General features: G+C 33.3%; 1 pseudogene; it reads right to left on the bottom strand.

The window, feature by feature from the left end:
• Nucleotides 1-691: 691 nt before the first annotated feature.
• LOC120118296 lies at nucleotides 692-1,660 on the bottom strand (annotated as a pseudogene).
• Between the last annotated feature and the right edge of the window lie 14,314 nt (nucleotides 1,661-15,974).

Here is a 15,974-nt window from a genome sequence, read left to right as displayed (position 1 = left end):
ATTATTCAACTCCTCCAAAGTGTCCAACATTATCTTGTTCATGCATTTATCAATATAAACATGTTCCATAAAGCATAAAGAGGTAGTGAAGTATTACCTCGATTTCTTTGCCATACTGTTTAACCATTAAATTCCATTTGAACGCCCTCGATCTTGAAATCAACTTCCAATATTTTCCTCACGATCCAGGTCATCAAAATTACTAAATCTATCCAAATAATTTCCTCGACATAAAGATAACTTATTAGAATTGAAATAATAATTTGTAAACCCAATTAGTATAATAGAATACATGTGGGGTTACTTTAATGATTAATCACTAAAAATTAGGGACTTAACCGAATTAATTTATACTATTGAGCCATAAACTAAAACTATAGGAAACTATGAGACAAGACCAAGTTCTTACCAAGACTTGAGGACTCATGATGATTTTCCACTTATTTTAATAACCAACCACGTGATTTTCCTTGGGAATCATAACTCCATTTTTCAAATAATTGATGTGTGAAGCATTGCCACATAACTCACATGGAGTGTCCCTTGCATGCACCACTCTTAATTATTAAATCTAGTTGTATCATGTGGTAATGAACCAAAGACCAAAGCATCCTCTATGCATGTTACGTGTGCATGGCCAGTTGCACCGACTGTTTGCTGCTCTCCCTTTCCCCGTGGACTCTGCAGCTCATTACAAAGCCACTCGGGTTCGGGTTAATGCCTGAGTTTTCCCCAAAGCAACCAGCTCTTTGGCCTTAAAGCATCGGGATGAAGAATCAACCAAGCTCCCGAGTCGGATTTGGCAACCCAATCGCAACCTGTTGATGGTACAAAGGGCGTAGTTATGAAGGACGCCGCAATAGCCTAGCCGGCCAGATCGTATATCTTCACCTTCCATCATTTCCTTCCTCAGAAGAGCAGTACCATAACCGATTTGCCTCACCAAAGAAAGATCAAACTTGTTAACAACAGTCTGCTTAGCCATGGCAAGCACAATCGGATGCACAACCCATAAATGAGTTATTCTATACTTCTCTATATTCCTAAAAAAAACATCCTAAAGTCAAACCTGGATATTGACACCAACGAATTCCCCTTCTGCAGCTGTTCGTAAGCTATAACTGCCAGCCCACACACATGAAACATTGACAATACACACAAGTAAACCCGATGCATATTCCTCGCAAGTTCTTGATCCATGGTTACCATCAAAGCCGCTGCAATGAAATTCCAGTGTTAAAACAACACCCTTAACCTTGTTTAACAACTCCGGGACAGTCACAACAAGCTTGGGAATGGAATCTTTGACTTTGACTTGTTTGGAGAGTTCATGGAGAAAATACAAGGGGTTGATCGTTGTAGCAATGGCGTCTATGGCAGTTACATCGAAGAAACCAAGAGGAAAGTGGATAGAATTGGGTGCAAAGATCATGACTCGATCGGTTATGTTGACACCCAGATCAAGAAAAGCATGGGAAAGCTTGAGGACAGTGGATTTGAGTTGAGAGAAAGAGAGAGTTTCATCAGTATCAGCATCGATGAGGGCTGGTTTATCAGGGTAACAACCCATGTTTCTGAATAGAAAAGAAAAATGGAAACACTTGGTTCCTTGGGGTGAAGAAGGGGTAGTCTTAAAAACCAGAAAATACCATCTCTTCATAGCCAAATTTCTCCATCAAAACCTTTTCTTTTCTCCTTTGGCCAAGCAAATCCTTATGTTAGAGATATACCAGAATTCCAGAAACAATGGCCAATCACGTTAAACAAAGAAATATTATAAAACAAACCCCAAAATATTTTATAAATTTATATTTCTAAATATTTTGAATAAAATAATAATAAAAGAATTATTTCTTTAAATCAATCACCCATCCCTTATCTTGAGATTTATATATATAAAAACAAATCACTCCCCTATATTCAATCAATCACTTATCTCTTATCTTGAAATATATATATAAAAACAAATCACTCCACTGTATTCAATCAATCACTTATCTTAGCTTTATAAATCCAATACACATATTTATCCATGTGATAAAATATTTCACTTTCTTAATTTATGTACTAAAAAAATATTTAGAAATTTAAAAGCGGACTTTTTTTTAAAATACTCATTCGATAAAAAAAATACTATATAAAAATTCTCAATATAAAGTAGTTTATAACTTATTCAGTATCATAATTAATATGGAAGAAACATAACCCCTAAATTAGGGTGTTACATATTTTATTGTAAAAACTATTAAAAATGTTTTAATATTAATATTTTGTATATTATAAACTTTTTAAAAATATTTTTTGATATAGTACTAAAAATTACTTCTAATGTTTGATTAACAATCACTTTGTTAGCTCTTACGAACAATCGAATAACGCCAAGAGGGGGTGAATTGGCCTTTTAAGAATTTTGGTGGAAGCAATTGAAAAAAAAACTTTGCAGAACAATTTAGAGTGGTTCGACTTCTAAACCAAGTCTACATTCATTACCTTAGCTACTACCCATATTAAGGATTTCTCAAATCCACTAGATTTGCAAACCTTTAAGGATAATGTGTAACCTTACAAAGACACACAAAGTTTATACCTCAAAACCTTGCTTACACACTCTCTCAATGAGAAATTACAAATTTAGCAAACAAAAGAAAAATCTCACAAAGGCAAATGTGTTTGCAAATAATTAATCTCTCACCCAAATCACACTTGAGCAAAACAAACAATGAAGCTCACAAGTGTGTTTACAAAAAAGAATTTGACAAATTAAGAACAAAACAAAACTTTGATGTTGGTAGGTTGGTTCAGTATGATTCTTGTTTACCTTGGGAAGCTTTAACCTTCAATTTATACATTTTCCATTAATTCTAGTCGTTAGGGATCATTATAGCCATTAATTACAATAAAAAACAGCATTTAATACACAAGGGATCGATCATTTAGTGAAAGGGATCGATCATTTTTCAAAAAATTTGATCGTTAAAACAAAGGGATCAGTCCTTTAAGGGAATGGATTGATCCTTTTCATCTAGGAATCGATCCTTTTGGTGAAGGTATTGATCCTTTTCCTCAATAGATTGATCCTTTTTGTAAAGGGATCGATCCCAAACTCATTGGAATTCAAGGGATCGATCCTTTTGCTAGGGGATCGATCCTTTGAGCCAAAAATCCTTGGAAACGTAACTTTAAAGCACAAAAATGATTGAGTATGGTTTTGAAAATGTTCGACTAAGTTGGAAAACATTCAAAACATATTGTTCAAGTTAATTTGGACTTTGAATCATTTTTTATAATTTTGATTAAGTCCAAAATCAAATTTTCAATTTATTGCTATATCAAAATCTTAATTCAACAATCTCCCCAATTTTTAAAATAACAAAACCTTTTGAAAAATTGTTTTTGAAAAATGCTCCACCTTAGAAAAATAATAAAACAACTTGAGAATTTATGAAAAATTTAAGCTCCAATTTTAATTTTGAAGAAATCATTTTTCATTTTATACTTATTTTCCCCCTTTTTTGTTATATCAAAAATAATTCAACAATGTTAGTAGCATATAATAATGGAGATAAAGTAAATAAAAAAAATAAGATAGAATCAACAATAAATATAATAAGGTATCAAAAGCATAAATATCCCAAAATATCAAATGCATATAAATTCAAATATCCATAAAAATTAACCAAATATCAAATCAACATATGTTCATAATACCAAACATCAAAAGTCAAATATCCAAAATGTAGAAAAGTCTAAAGATGCGATAAAAACGATATGATATGATATGATATGCATGACCTAAGATGGTGATGAAAGAAGGAAAGGAAAATTCATCAAACTAACATTGGATTGCTCGAACCTCCACAATCGTAACATCTTGACAATGCTCTATCACGTCAATGAGGGAGTGTTGAAAACATTTCGAAGTTTCGATATAAAAAATTAAGTGTTATTGAATTTTAAGATTTTATAAATCATTTTTAGAGTATATTCGATTCAATTATTCGAATATCAAAATATTACTCCAAGTTTTCAAAGATCAATTTAAATCATTACTAAAGTGTAAAATTGTGTTTTAAACTTAAAATATTTTTGAAACAATTTTTACAAAGTATTTCGAACCTTAATCGAGCAAACAAAATAATTTTATGAAGGGATGTACCGATGCACTTCATGATGCATCGATGCACACCCTATTTCGAATGCATTTTGTGTACCAATGCACATCCATGCATCGATGCACTCTTGAATTTATTGAAACATCGAATGGATTTTGTGTACCGATGCACAGACCATGCATCGATGCACTCCTGGCTCTTTTAAAACATTGAATGTAATTAATGTACCGATGCACTCCTAGTGTACCGATGCACTAAGTCTTATAACGGTCGAAATATTTAAATTTTACACATAGTGTATCGATGCACCCTGATGGTGTATCGATGCACACACGCTCCCAACTGTTTTATTTAATTGCTTTCACACAATAACGACTCTATTGACTTCACCAATGATCCCCAATGTTCAGAAGTGATTCAAGGTGTATTTAAACAAGCTTAGGAGCCATTGATCAATAACAATTAAGAAGAGAAGCTAGAGAATCAAAGAGAAAACCTTGAACTTATCGTTTGAGCATTTTCAAGCCTATTTTCTCATTCAATATTCATTTTGCTTTCAAGAACACTTATTGTGCTTAATTGTATTCATTTTTAGTGTTCTTTCTTTGTTCTAGAATTGTGCAAACATCTTACCTTATGAGGGTTTTCTGTAAGTTTACAAATTTGTGTATTTCTCTTTGGGAGAGTGTTCTTAAGAATTTAGGGTATAATTCTTGAGGGAGTTGTAAGGTTACTCTTTGTCCTCAAAGGAAAGAACAAATTAGTGAATTTGTTGGAAAATCCTTAGTGTGGATAGCTAAGGTAGTGGACGTAGACTTGGTTTAGAAAGTCGAATCACTCTAAATCGATGTGCAATTATTTTATATTTTCTGCAAAAGCTTCCACCAAAATTTTAATTGTCAATTCACCCCCTCTTGGTTATTTCGTCGATCGATTAACTCAACAATTAGTATTAGAGCCCCACTCATTTGAAGGTTTAATCCCTCTTGAGTCGATTCGGGAAGAGTTATATCGATATTCAAGTCATCAATGGCCTCCACTTCAAACTTCGACCTTGGTCTTGCTTCAATGCCCGTCAACAAGTCTGCTTTCTTCAATGGAGCTAATTATGCTTATTGGAAGAATAGAATGAGGTAATTCATTCAAGCAAGTGACATGGGAGCATGGAATATCATAGAAGACTGATACTTCATTCCTTCCACTCATTCAAGATTGTGGAGTGAAGCAAAGACAAGAATGTTCCAGCTCAACTCAAATGCTATCCATATTATTTTTTGTGCTCTCGGACCAGATGAATACGGAAGAGTTTCATCTTACAACCGCCAAGGAGATATGAGATTAAATACAAGTCACTCATGAAGGCACAGATGAGGTAAATCTAAAAGTAGTCTTCTAACTCATAGCTATGAAAACTTTAGGATGAAACCGGATGAAGATATCAAAGTTATGACGGATAGATTCTCCAGGATTTTTAATGGTCTCAAATCATATGGAGAGATCATTCCAAATGAGAAGCTTGTGAGGAAGTTAGTTTACTCTCTTCCTAAAGCTTTACAATCAAAGAAAACGATAATCATCAAGGCTAAAAACTTAAAGTCTTTAACTCTCAAAGAGTTAATTGGTTCTCTCATCACTCATGAAATGATGCTTCAAGATGAGGTAGACCTCGAGAAGATTGATGAGACAAAGAAGGAGAAAGAGAAAAAGAAGAACGTGGGAATTACTCTCAAATCCACAAAAAATAAGAGTGATTCGGATGAAGATGACGATGAAGAGGAAATGTCATTATTTGCCAAACGGTTCAGAAAATTGATGAAGCCCAATAGAGGAAGAAAATTCAAACGCAGTGAAGACTTCAAGAATGAACCAAAAGAGAATGACCCTATTATTTGCTATGAATGCAAAAAGCCCGGGCATGTCAAATATGATTGCCCACAATTAAAGAAAAATGGTCAATCCAAGAAGAAGCATAAGGCACATGTGGCTACATGGAGCGATGAAGAAGCTTCCGATGAAGAGGAACAAGAAGTAGCAAACTTGTGTTTGATGGCCATCAGGGAAAGCTCTAAGGTAACCTCTAGCTCATTTAATTTCAAAGATTATTCTTTTGATGAGCTGTTAGAGTAATATACTAGGTTGGCTTCAGATTATGAGAAATTATTTCTAAAATACAAAAATGATATTTCAAAATTGAAAAACGAAAATAATCTCATATTCAAGACCAACAATAATCTTGAAAGTAAAATCAAAGATTTGCAAATCAAACTAGATGATTTTGAAAAGAAAAATATTGATTTGCATAATTTACTTTCAAGAGTAAATGATGATCATCAAAAGAAAATTGATGATCTTAAAGCTTCTTTTGATAAAGTTGGAACAAAACGTGTTGAAAATGGAGAAAGTTCAAAAACCAACTTCGTTAGAAAAAGTTTTAAAAACTACAATCATATAGGTCCCCGAAAAACCTCAAATGAAAAAATCATTAGAAGTATATGGGTTCCTAAAGAACTCATTACTACTAAAGACAAGAATATCCTACATAAATGAATACCTAAGGGGACTAGAATTTTAGAGACTAATGAATATGGACCCAAAAGAAATTGGGTACCAAAAATAAAAAATTAATCTATGTTTGTAGGGAAATGAGCATTGCTACAAGGAATGAGAAACAAGTTCAAACTCATGGTACCTTGATAGTGGATGCTCAAGACATATGACCGAAGACAAGAGCCAGTTCATAGAGCTTAACGACAAAAATGGAGGAGAGGTGACTTTTGGTGATAATTCAAAAGGTCACATTGAAGGTATAGGTACAATAGGTAATACATCTTCCATACAAACTAAGAATGTTTTATATGTAAATGGGTTAAAGCATAATCTATTAAGTATTAGTCAATTATGCGATAAGGGATACAATTTCATGTTTGAAACTAATGGTTGTAAAGTCATTGACATTGTATCTCCAAACCGATTGCCCCTGTCTAACGGTCGAAAACACATTGCACTTAGGGAACCGATTCCCCCCACGCTCCAAACTGTTTTATTAATTGTTTCTCATCTCCAAACGGCTCCAAAATATCCCTAACGGCTATATGCGACTTCAAACACATTCCAAGCTATAAATACAACCTAAGGACACTTGAAGAAGCAAGAGAACAACTATCCAAGCAATCAAACACAAGAGAAGAATTTTTCAATCTTATTTTATCTTTCTCTTGTAAATATTTTGTTCTTGTGAGCTCAATCCTGTAAACACCTACCTTAGAGAGGTTTTCTTATTTACATTTCTTATCCTTTTGTAAAGGGGAAAGGTTCTAGCTAATCTCGTGTAAAAGCTAGGGAAAGGTTCTAGTTTAGCCCAGAAAATCTAGGGAGTTTGTAAGGTTACTCTTTATCCTCAAAAGAAAGAACAAATTAGTGAATTTGTTGGAAAATCCTTGGTGAGGAGCTAAGGTAGTGAACGTAGACTTTGGTTGAGAAAGTCGAACCACTATAAATCGTTGTGCAATTCTCTATCCTTCAATCTCCTTACTCCCTAAACACAAAACCGTTCCGACCCCTCTTTACAAACCGTTCCGCTTGTGGATTCGAGCTTCTGAAAATCCTAACAATTGGAAGACTCCCTACCAACGGACAAGCCTCCATACTTCAATGGAGACAACTATCGTCATTGGAAGAAATTAATGAAGGTATTCATCCAATCCAATGATCTTGATGCATGAGAGATAATCGAGAACGGCTACTCTTCTTCAAAGAAGAAGGATAAGAAGCGAAGTGACAAAGAATGGAAAAAAACTCAACTTAATGCCAAGGCCATGCACGTGGTGTTGTGTGCATTTGGTCCTGAAATCTATGAAGAGGTTTCTTCATGTTCAAGTGCCAAGGAGCTTTGGAATAAGCTAGATGAAATCCATGGAAACAAGAAAGAATAACCAACAAAGGTGGTGTCTCTAATGGCTCTTGAAGAGCCCAAGATATCTTCTAACTCAAATGAATTTAATTCATTTACTTTTGATGAGTTGAAAGATGCTTATAATAGGTTGTATTTGGGATTTGAGACCATGAATTCCAAATATACGAAATTAATTTCAAAACTCAAAATTGAAAATAAATCGATTTTGAAAGCTAGAGTTGATTTTGAAAATCAAAATGAAATTTTGAAAAATGATTTAGAACTTTCAAAAATCAAAATAAATTATTTAGAAAAGAAAAATTTTGAGTTAGAAGTTAAGCTTGAAAGCTTAACAAAAGAAAAAGAATTAATTTCTAAAAACAATCTATTATGTTTAAAAATGGCAAAATGCTCACATTGACATTATCATGGTCATTTGGAACATACTTGTCCTTTGAAGAAAGGAAAACATTTTAAAATTAGGCAAGTATGGGTTCCGAAAGGAACAAGGGGCATTAAAACTAACGTCCAAGGATCCAAAGTAATTTGGATACCAAAATCTACTTAAATGTCTCTTGTAGGTGTGTGGAAGCAATTGTTATTAAAATGACGATATTTAAGATGCTCTAGCCACACATGAAAATGAATGGGTAACCTCTAAGCTTAATGTTTTTAATTTTAGTTATTTGGTTGCTCATTTGATTTTAAGCAAGCATGAGTTTTGTTTTTAAATAATTATACATTATTGTTTTAATCTCATGTATGTTAAAAAGGTTTTATGATGAACATTTTAAAGTTTTAATGATTTTTTTAATTTTTAGTTCATCATAAGGAATTTTGGTCAAAATTGGTTTTAATGCAAATGATATCTCTCTAACAATTGATATCAACTTTTCAAATGTTTTGATTTTATAAAATTTAAATTTTTTGACCTAAAATTAAATGTTTATGCATGTGGTTTAAATGAAAATGATATCTCTCTAACAATTGATATCAAAATTTTCAAATGCATAACATTTTTGGAAAACTTTATGCATATGAACTTAATTTAAATAATTGATATTGCATAAAGTATTTTAGACTTGGATGTATTGAATTTCTTGTGCTACTAACATGTTTGTTATTCTTTGTTGAAATTCAATTTTGTTTAAGTGTCAAGATCCTAAAAGCATAATTTTATTTGGAATGCATTTATTGAGGGGGAGCTTTGATTTTTCAAATGATTTTTAAAATGTCAAATTTACTACTTACTCTCCAAAGTTATTTTGAACTTTAAAGATTAGAGTCTTTTTGATTTAACAAAAAGGGGGAGAAGTGTTAAGGTGTTAAAGGGGAGAAGTGTTAAAGTAAGAGGGAGTAATTTCAAACTTGATTTCAAAATCTTAAAATTACTCAAATGTTTTGTTATACCAAAAAGGGGGAGATTGTTGAAAACATTTTGATGTTTCGATATAACAAATTAAGTTAAATGAATTTTAAGATTTTACAAAAGATTTTCTAAGTATATTCGATGTAATTATTCGAATATAAAAATATTACTCCAAGTGTTTCAAAGTTCATTTTAATCCTTACTAAAGTGTAAAATTGTGTTTTATACTTAAACTATTTTTAAAACAATTTTACAAAGTATTTCGAACCGTTTCAAAGCCAAGAAAAATAAGATTGTTCAGGGGGTACAAATTCTCCCCAGGGGGTACAGATTCCCCCTGCAGGTTTTTGGCTCCGAGAAAACAGAATGTCCAGGGGGTACAGATTCCCCCCCAGGGGGTACCGATTCCCCCCCCATGAGGTACCGATTTCCCCCTGTCTAACGGTCGAAAATAGATTGCACTTAGGGAACCGATTCCACATGAGGGGGGTACCGATTCCCCCCACGCTCCAAGCTATTTTATTAATTGTTTCTCATCTCCAAACGGCTCCAAAACATCCCTAACGGCTATATACGACTTCAAACACATTCCAAGCTATAAATACAACCTAAGGACACTTGAAGAAGCAAGAGAACAACTATCCAAGCAATCAAGCACAAGAGAAGAAATTTTCAATCTTATTTCATCTTTCTCTTGTAAATATTTTGTTCTTGTGAGCTCAATCTTGTAAACACCTACCTTAGAGAGGTTTTCTTGTTTACATTTCTTATCCTTTTGTAAAGGGGAAAGGTTCTAGCTAATCCCGTGTAAAAGCTAGGGAAAGGTTCTAGTTTAGCCCGGAAAATCTAGGGAGTTTGTAAGGTTACTCTTTATCCTCAAAAGAAAGAACAAATTAGTGAATTTGTTGGAAAATCCTTGGTGAGGAGCTAAGGTAGTGGACGTAGACTTTGGTTGAGAAAGTCAAACCACTATAAATCGCTGTGCAATTCTCTATCATTCAATCTCTTTACTCCCTAAACACAAAATCGTTCCGACCCCTCTTTACAAACTGTTCCGGTTGTCGATTTGAGCTTTCGAAAATCCTAACATCAATTTTCTGAACCGTTTGGCAAATAATGTCATTTCCTTGTCATCGTCATCTTCATCCAAATCACTCTCATGTTTTGTAGATTTGAGAGCAACTCTCACGTTTCTCTTTTTCTCATTCTCCTTCTTTGTCTCGTCAATCTTCTCGAGATCTACCTCATCTTGAAGAATCATTTCATGAGTGAGGAGATAACCAATTAACTCTTCAAGAGTTAGAGCCTTTAAGTTTTTAGCCTCGATGATTGTCGTCTTCTTTGATTGCCAAGATTTTGGAAGAGAGTAAACTAACTTCCTCACAAGCTTTTCGTTTGGAATGATCTCTCCATATGATTTGAGACCGTTGACAATCGTGGAAAATATATCTGTCATAGCTTTGATATCTTCATCTGGTTTCATCCTGAAATTTTCATAGCTATGAGTTAGAAGACTAATTTTAAATTCTTTTACCTCGTCTGTGCCTTCATGAGTGACTTGTAGTTTATCCCATATCTCCTTGGCGGTTGTACAAGATGAAACTCTTTTGTATTCATCTGGTCCAAGAGCACAAAAAATAATATGGATAGCCTTTGAGTTGAGCTGAAACATTCTTGTCTCTGCTTCACTCCATAATCTTGAATGAGTGGAAGGAATGAAGTATCCGTCTTCTATTATATTCCATTCTCTCATATCACTTGCTTGAATGAAATACCTCATTATATTATTCCAGTAAGCATAATTAGCTTTATTGAAGAAATGAGGCTTGTTGACGGGCATAAAATCAAGACCGAAGTAGGAGTTTGAAGTGGAGGCCATTGATGACTTGAATATCGATATAACTCTTCCCAAATTGACTCAAGAGGTGATTAAACCTTCAAATAAGTGAGACTCTTATCCCAATTGTTGAGTTAATCGATCGACGAATCGGCCAAGAGGGGGTGAATTGGCAATAAAAATTTTGGTGGAAGCTTTTACAGAAAATAGAAAATAATTGCACAGCGATTTAGAGTGGTTTGACTTTCTAAACCAAAGTCTACGTCCACTACCTTAGCTATCCACACTAAGGATTTTCCAACAAATTCACTAATTTGTTCTTTCTTTTGAGGACAAAGAGTAACCTTACAACTCCCTCAAGAATTATACCCCAAATTCTTGAGAACACTCTCTCCCAAAGAGAAATACACAAATTTGCAAACTTACTGAAAACCTCACAAGGTAAGATGTTTGCACAAATCTAGAACAAAGAAATGACACTAAAAATGAATACAATTGAGCACAATAAGTGTTCATGAAATAAAAATGAATATTGAATGAAAATTTAGCTTGAAATGCTCAAACTTGAGGTTAGATGCTTTCTCTTTGATTCTCTAGCTTCTCTTCTTAATTGTTTTTTATCAATGGCTCCTAAGCTTGTTTAAATACACCTTGGATCACTTCTGAACGTTGGGGATCATTGGTGAAGTCAATAGAGTCGTTATTGTGTGAAAACAATTAAATAAAATAGTTGGGAGCGTGTGTGCATCAGTGCACTAACATAGTGCATCGGTACACTATGTGTAAAATTTAAATATTTCGACCGTTATAAGACTTAGTGCATCGGTAAACTAGGGGTACATCAGTACACTAATTACATTTGATGTTTCAAAAGAGCCAAGAGTGCATCGATTCATGGTCTGTGCATCGGTACACAAAATACATTCGATGTTTCAAAATATTCAGGAGTGCATCGATGCATGGTTTGTGCATCGGTATACAAAATGCATTCGAAATGGGTGTGCATCGATGTATCATGGAGTGCATTGGTACATCCCTTCATAAAATTGATTTTTGGCTCGTTTTTTGTTCGAAATACTTTGTAAAATTGTTTTAAAAATATTTTTTGTTTAAAAATTTTACACTTTAGTAAGGATTGAAATTGATCTTTGAAAAAACTTAGAGTAATATTTTGATATTCGAATAATTGAGTCGAATATACTTTAAAAATGATTGTGAAATCTTAAAATTAAATAACCCTTAATTTGTTATATCGAAATATCAAAATATTTTCAACACTCTACTATACTCGTCTGAGCCAAGAACACAAAAGAATATGTGCATGGCGTTGGCATTGAGTTGGGCGAGCTTCCTATCTTCAATTTTCCCCTCCTTTCGATTTCAAGGATCTTTACAAGGTTGTTAAACCTTCCATTTGTGACCCGCTCTAATACCAATTATTAACTATTATGAATAACCGAATAAAGCCAAGATGGGGTGAATTGGCCTTTTAAGAATTTTGTAGAAGCAATCAAAAAATAAAAACTTTGCACAACAATTTAGAGTGTTTCGACTTCTAAACCAAGTCTACATCTACTACCTTAGCTATCCACACTAAGGATTTCTCAAATCTACTAGATTTGCAAACCTTTAAGGATAAGGTGTAACCTTACAAAGACACACAAGGTTTATACCTCAAAACCTTGCTTACACACTCTTCCAAAGAGAAATTACAAATTTAGCAAACAAAAGAAAAATCTCACAAAGGCAAATGTGTTTGCAAATAATTAAACTCTCACACAAATCACACTTGAGCAAAATAAGCAATAAAGCTCACAAGTGTGTTTATAACAAAGAATTTGACAAATTAAGCACAAAACAAAACTTTGATTTTGGTAGGTTGGTTCAATATGATTTTTGTTTACCTTGTGAAGCTTTGACCTTCAATTTATAGCTTCTCCATTAATTTTAGCTGTTTGGAGCTGGGGATCATTATAGCCAATACCTATAACCAAAAACAACATTTAATGCCCAAGGGATCGATCTTTTGGTAAAAGGGATCGATCATTTTTTAAAAAATTCAACTGTTGAAACAAATGAATCGATCTTTTAAGGGAAGGAATTGATCCTTTTCATCGAGTGATAGATCTTTTTTCAAAAAATTCCACTGTTGAAACAAATATATCGATCATTTTGGTGAATGGATCGATCATTTTCCTCGAGGGATCGATCATTTTTATAAAAGAATCGATCCCAAACTCACTAGAATCCAAGGGATCAATCATTTGCTCAAAGGGATCGATCTTTTTGCTAGGGGATCGATCTTTTGAGCCAAAATCCTTGGAAACTTAACTTTAATGCGCAAAAATGATCGAGTATGGTTTTGAAAAGGTTTAACTAAGTTGGAAAACATTTAAAACATATTTTTCAAGATAATTTGGACTTTGAAATATTTTTTATAATTTTTTATAATTTCGATTAAGTCCAAAATAAAATTTTGCAACTTATTGTTATATCAAAATCTTAATTCAACACACTTTAATCCTTTTTCTCAATATTTTAATTTTTAATATTTTATTTTAAGATATAATAACCCCTAATCGGATGAAAACATAAATTGATTAAAGTCAACATTCTTCATTAATGTGATAAGATTTGTGTGTTTAAAATGTTGATGTAAGGCTGTTGCATGTATATAAATACTGAGCTGAGACTGTTATGTGTATATAAATAATATATTTATAAGTTAAAAATATATTATGTAGAATTATAAATGCTTATCCCACAAAATTGATGGTTATGGATTGTGTTGTACGGAAGACTTCTGATACAAAGAAACCTCAAGCACTTAATAAAAAAATTGATACAATGAAGTTTGAGAAATAATCACGTGTGGCAGCCTTAATATACAATTAGAAAAAGGTGTTACTCGTTTTGTTATTATTTAAATAATAACATCGGTAAAAAATTACCGGAAGCATTATTATTTCTATCGGTTTTGTTATTATTGGACGCTTTATTGGTTTTGTTATTGTTGGGCACTTTACCGAAAATATTAAAAAATATTGATGTTTTAGGTAGAAATAATAATGTTTTATTCAATTTTTTTAAATAAAACCGATAACGACTTTCTTTAGTTGTATATTAAGGGTGTCGCACCATAGAACTTCCCATGATGTTTAGGCAGAGTTGATATGAGTTTAGTGTAACACCTCGTACCAACTCAATTGTAAATTGAGTCAGGGATGTCACGGTAGACGATTAGAATTAATATTTATCGAACCAAAATAATTACGTAAAGAAAGAATCAATCATTATTTTTATATTGACCAATTCAACAACATTTTTTAATCATGAGCAAAATTTCTTGTTACGGATTTAGTATTTAGTGTTATATTACACATTAATTTAAAGAGAATACAGAATGTCTAACATAATCTTATGATATTTATAATACGCATTTAACGCATGTGAAATGCGCACATCACGTTGGACAATTTATTAATTCGATGTAGCAAGGATTTTGATGGAAGTTCAATATGTTTCGGACATTCCAGAGAAAGTTTCTATCGTCTTCAATGGAAGATTATATTCCATAAAAATCTCAACAGAAGTTCATGAAGAGTTTCGAGAGTTCATAGATGGCTCGTTTACTGGAGGTGGAGCGTGGTGTTCAATTGTTGAGGAAGTAGGTGATGGTCATATGTTCGATGAGGAATGGGCTGATGGAATTGGTCCCCAGACAGATCATAATGGGGTAGCTACGCATGTTTCACTTTGTCAGAGGAGTGGCACTCTTAATGTTCTGGAGGCAGCAAGTAGGGGGCACGTGAGTTCTGAGGTGGAATTGTATGATGCTATTGAAGTTTATTTGCATGATGTGTCGATTGTGTCTAATGATGGGCTTAAAAACAAGGCTATTGACGATAGTGTTGGGCTCATGACTTTAAATAGAGACGGTGATTTATGGCAGTCCAAGTCTTTATCCAACAGTTCAAGGCTTTTGGAGATTCCGATTAAAGAGATGTGCTCAATCAGACTAGTGGATGAGTGATTATTATCGAAGTCTCCTGAGACGATTAATTATGTTAACTCGAGTGAAAATAATATGTCCACTAGAAATAAAAAGAAGAAGAATAAATTTGGTTCTCTATTGGATATCTCCTATCGAAATCAGAGAAAAAAAGAAGAGATTGAGCCTTGAAGAGACTCAATTTGTTGAAATCTGATCTAATCTCCTCTGAATTATCTGGTAGATCTCCTTCAGATTTGGATTTAAAGAAAAGGTGGGTTGTTGCTTATGTTGAAGCGGAGGAGACACTGACATTAGGTAAGAATCTTGGTCTTAAGTTAGTTGATGTTCTTAAGCCACCAAAATTGTGTTGAGTTGGTGCGTGACTGTTAGGAGTTGCGTGAGGTATAAGGTTTTGGGCTATGAGGTTTTTGTTGTAGTTTTTAGAGGAGTTGGAGTTGGTTTTTTTAGTTTCGTAGTGTAAGGATATCATTGTATTGTTTTAATTATTAATCTGAATTATTGTGGGTTCAAGTTTAATTGGTTGTCAAGCTGTTTTATGGTGGATTACGCCAATTGTACTCCAATTGTACAAATTATACGCCGAAATTAAGGATCAGTGTTTTTAAGGAATTTGGTAAGTGGATGGACTAGTTTCGCTGTCTCAAATGATTGTCAAGAATTATTGACTGTATGGAGAGTATGTGGTAGTATTGCAGGAGGTTTTTTGGTGGAAATTTTCGGTCATATTGGCTTGTCTAAGGGGAATCAAT

Source organism: Hibiscus syriacus, unplaced genomic scaffold (assembly GCF_006381635.1).
Source record: "Hibiscus syriacus cultivar Baekdansim isolate YM2019G1 unplaced genomic scaffold, ASM638163v2 tig00110328_pilon, whole genome shotgun sequence".
Classification (NCBI taxonomy): domain Eukaryota; kingdom Viridiplantae; phylum Streptophyta; class Magnoliopsida; order Malvales; family Malvaceae; genus Hibiscus; species Hibiscus syriacus.
The sequence above is the reverse complement of the archived record's forward strand: the minus strand, read 5'-3'. Positions and strand labels throughout refer to the sequence as shown.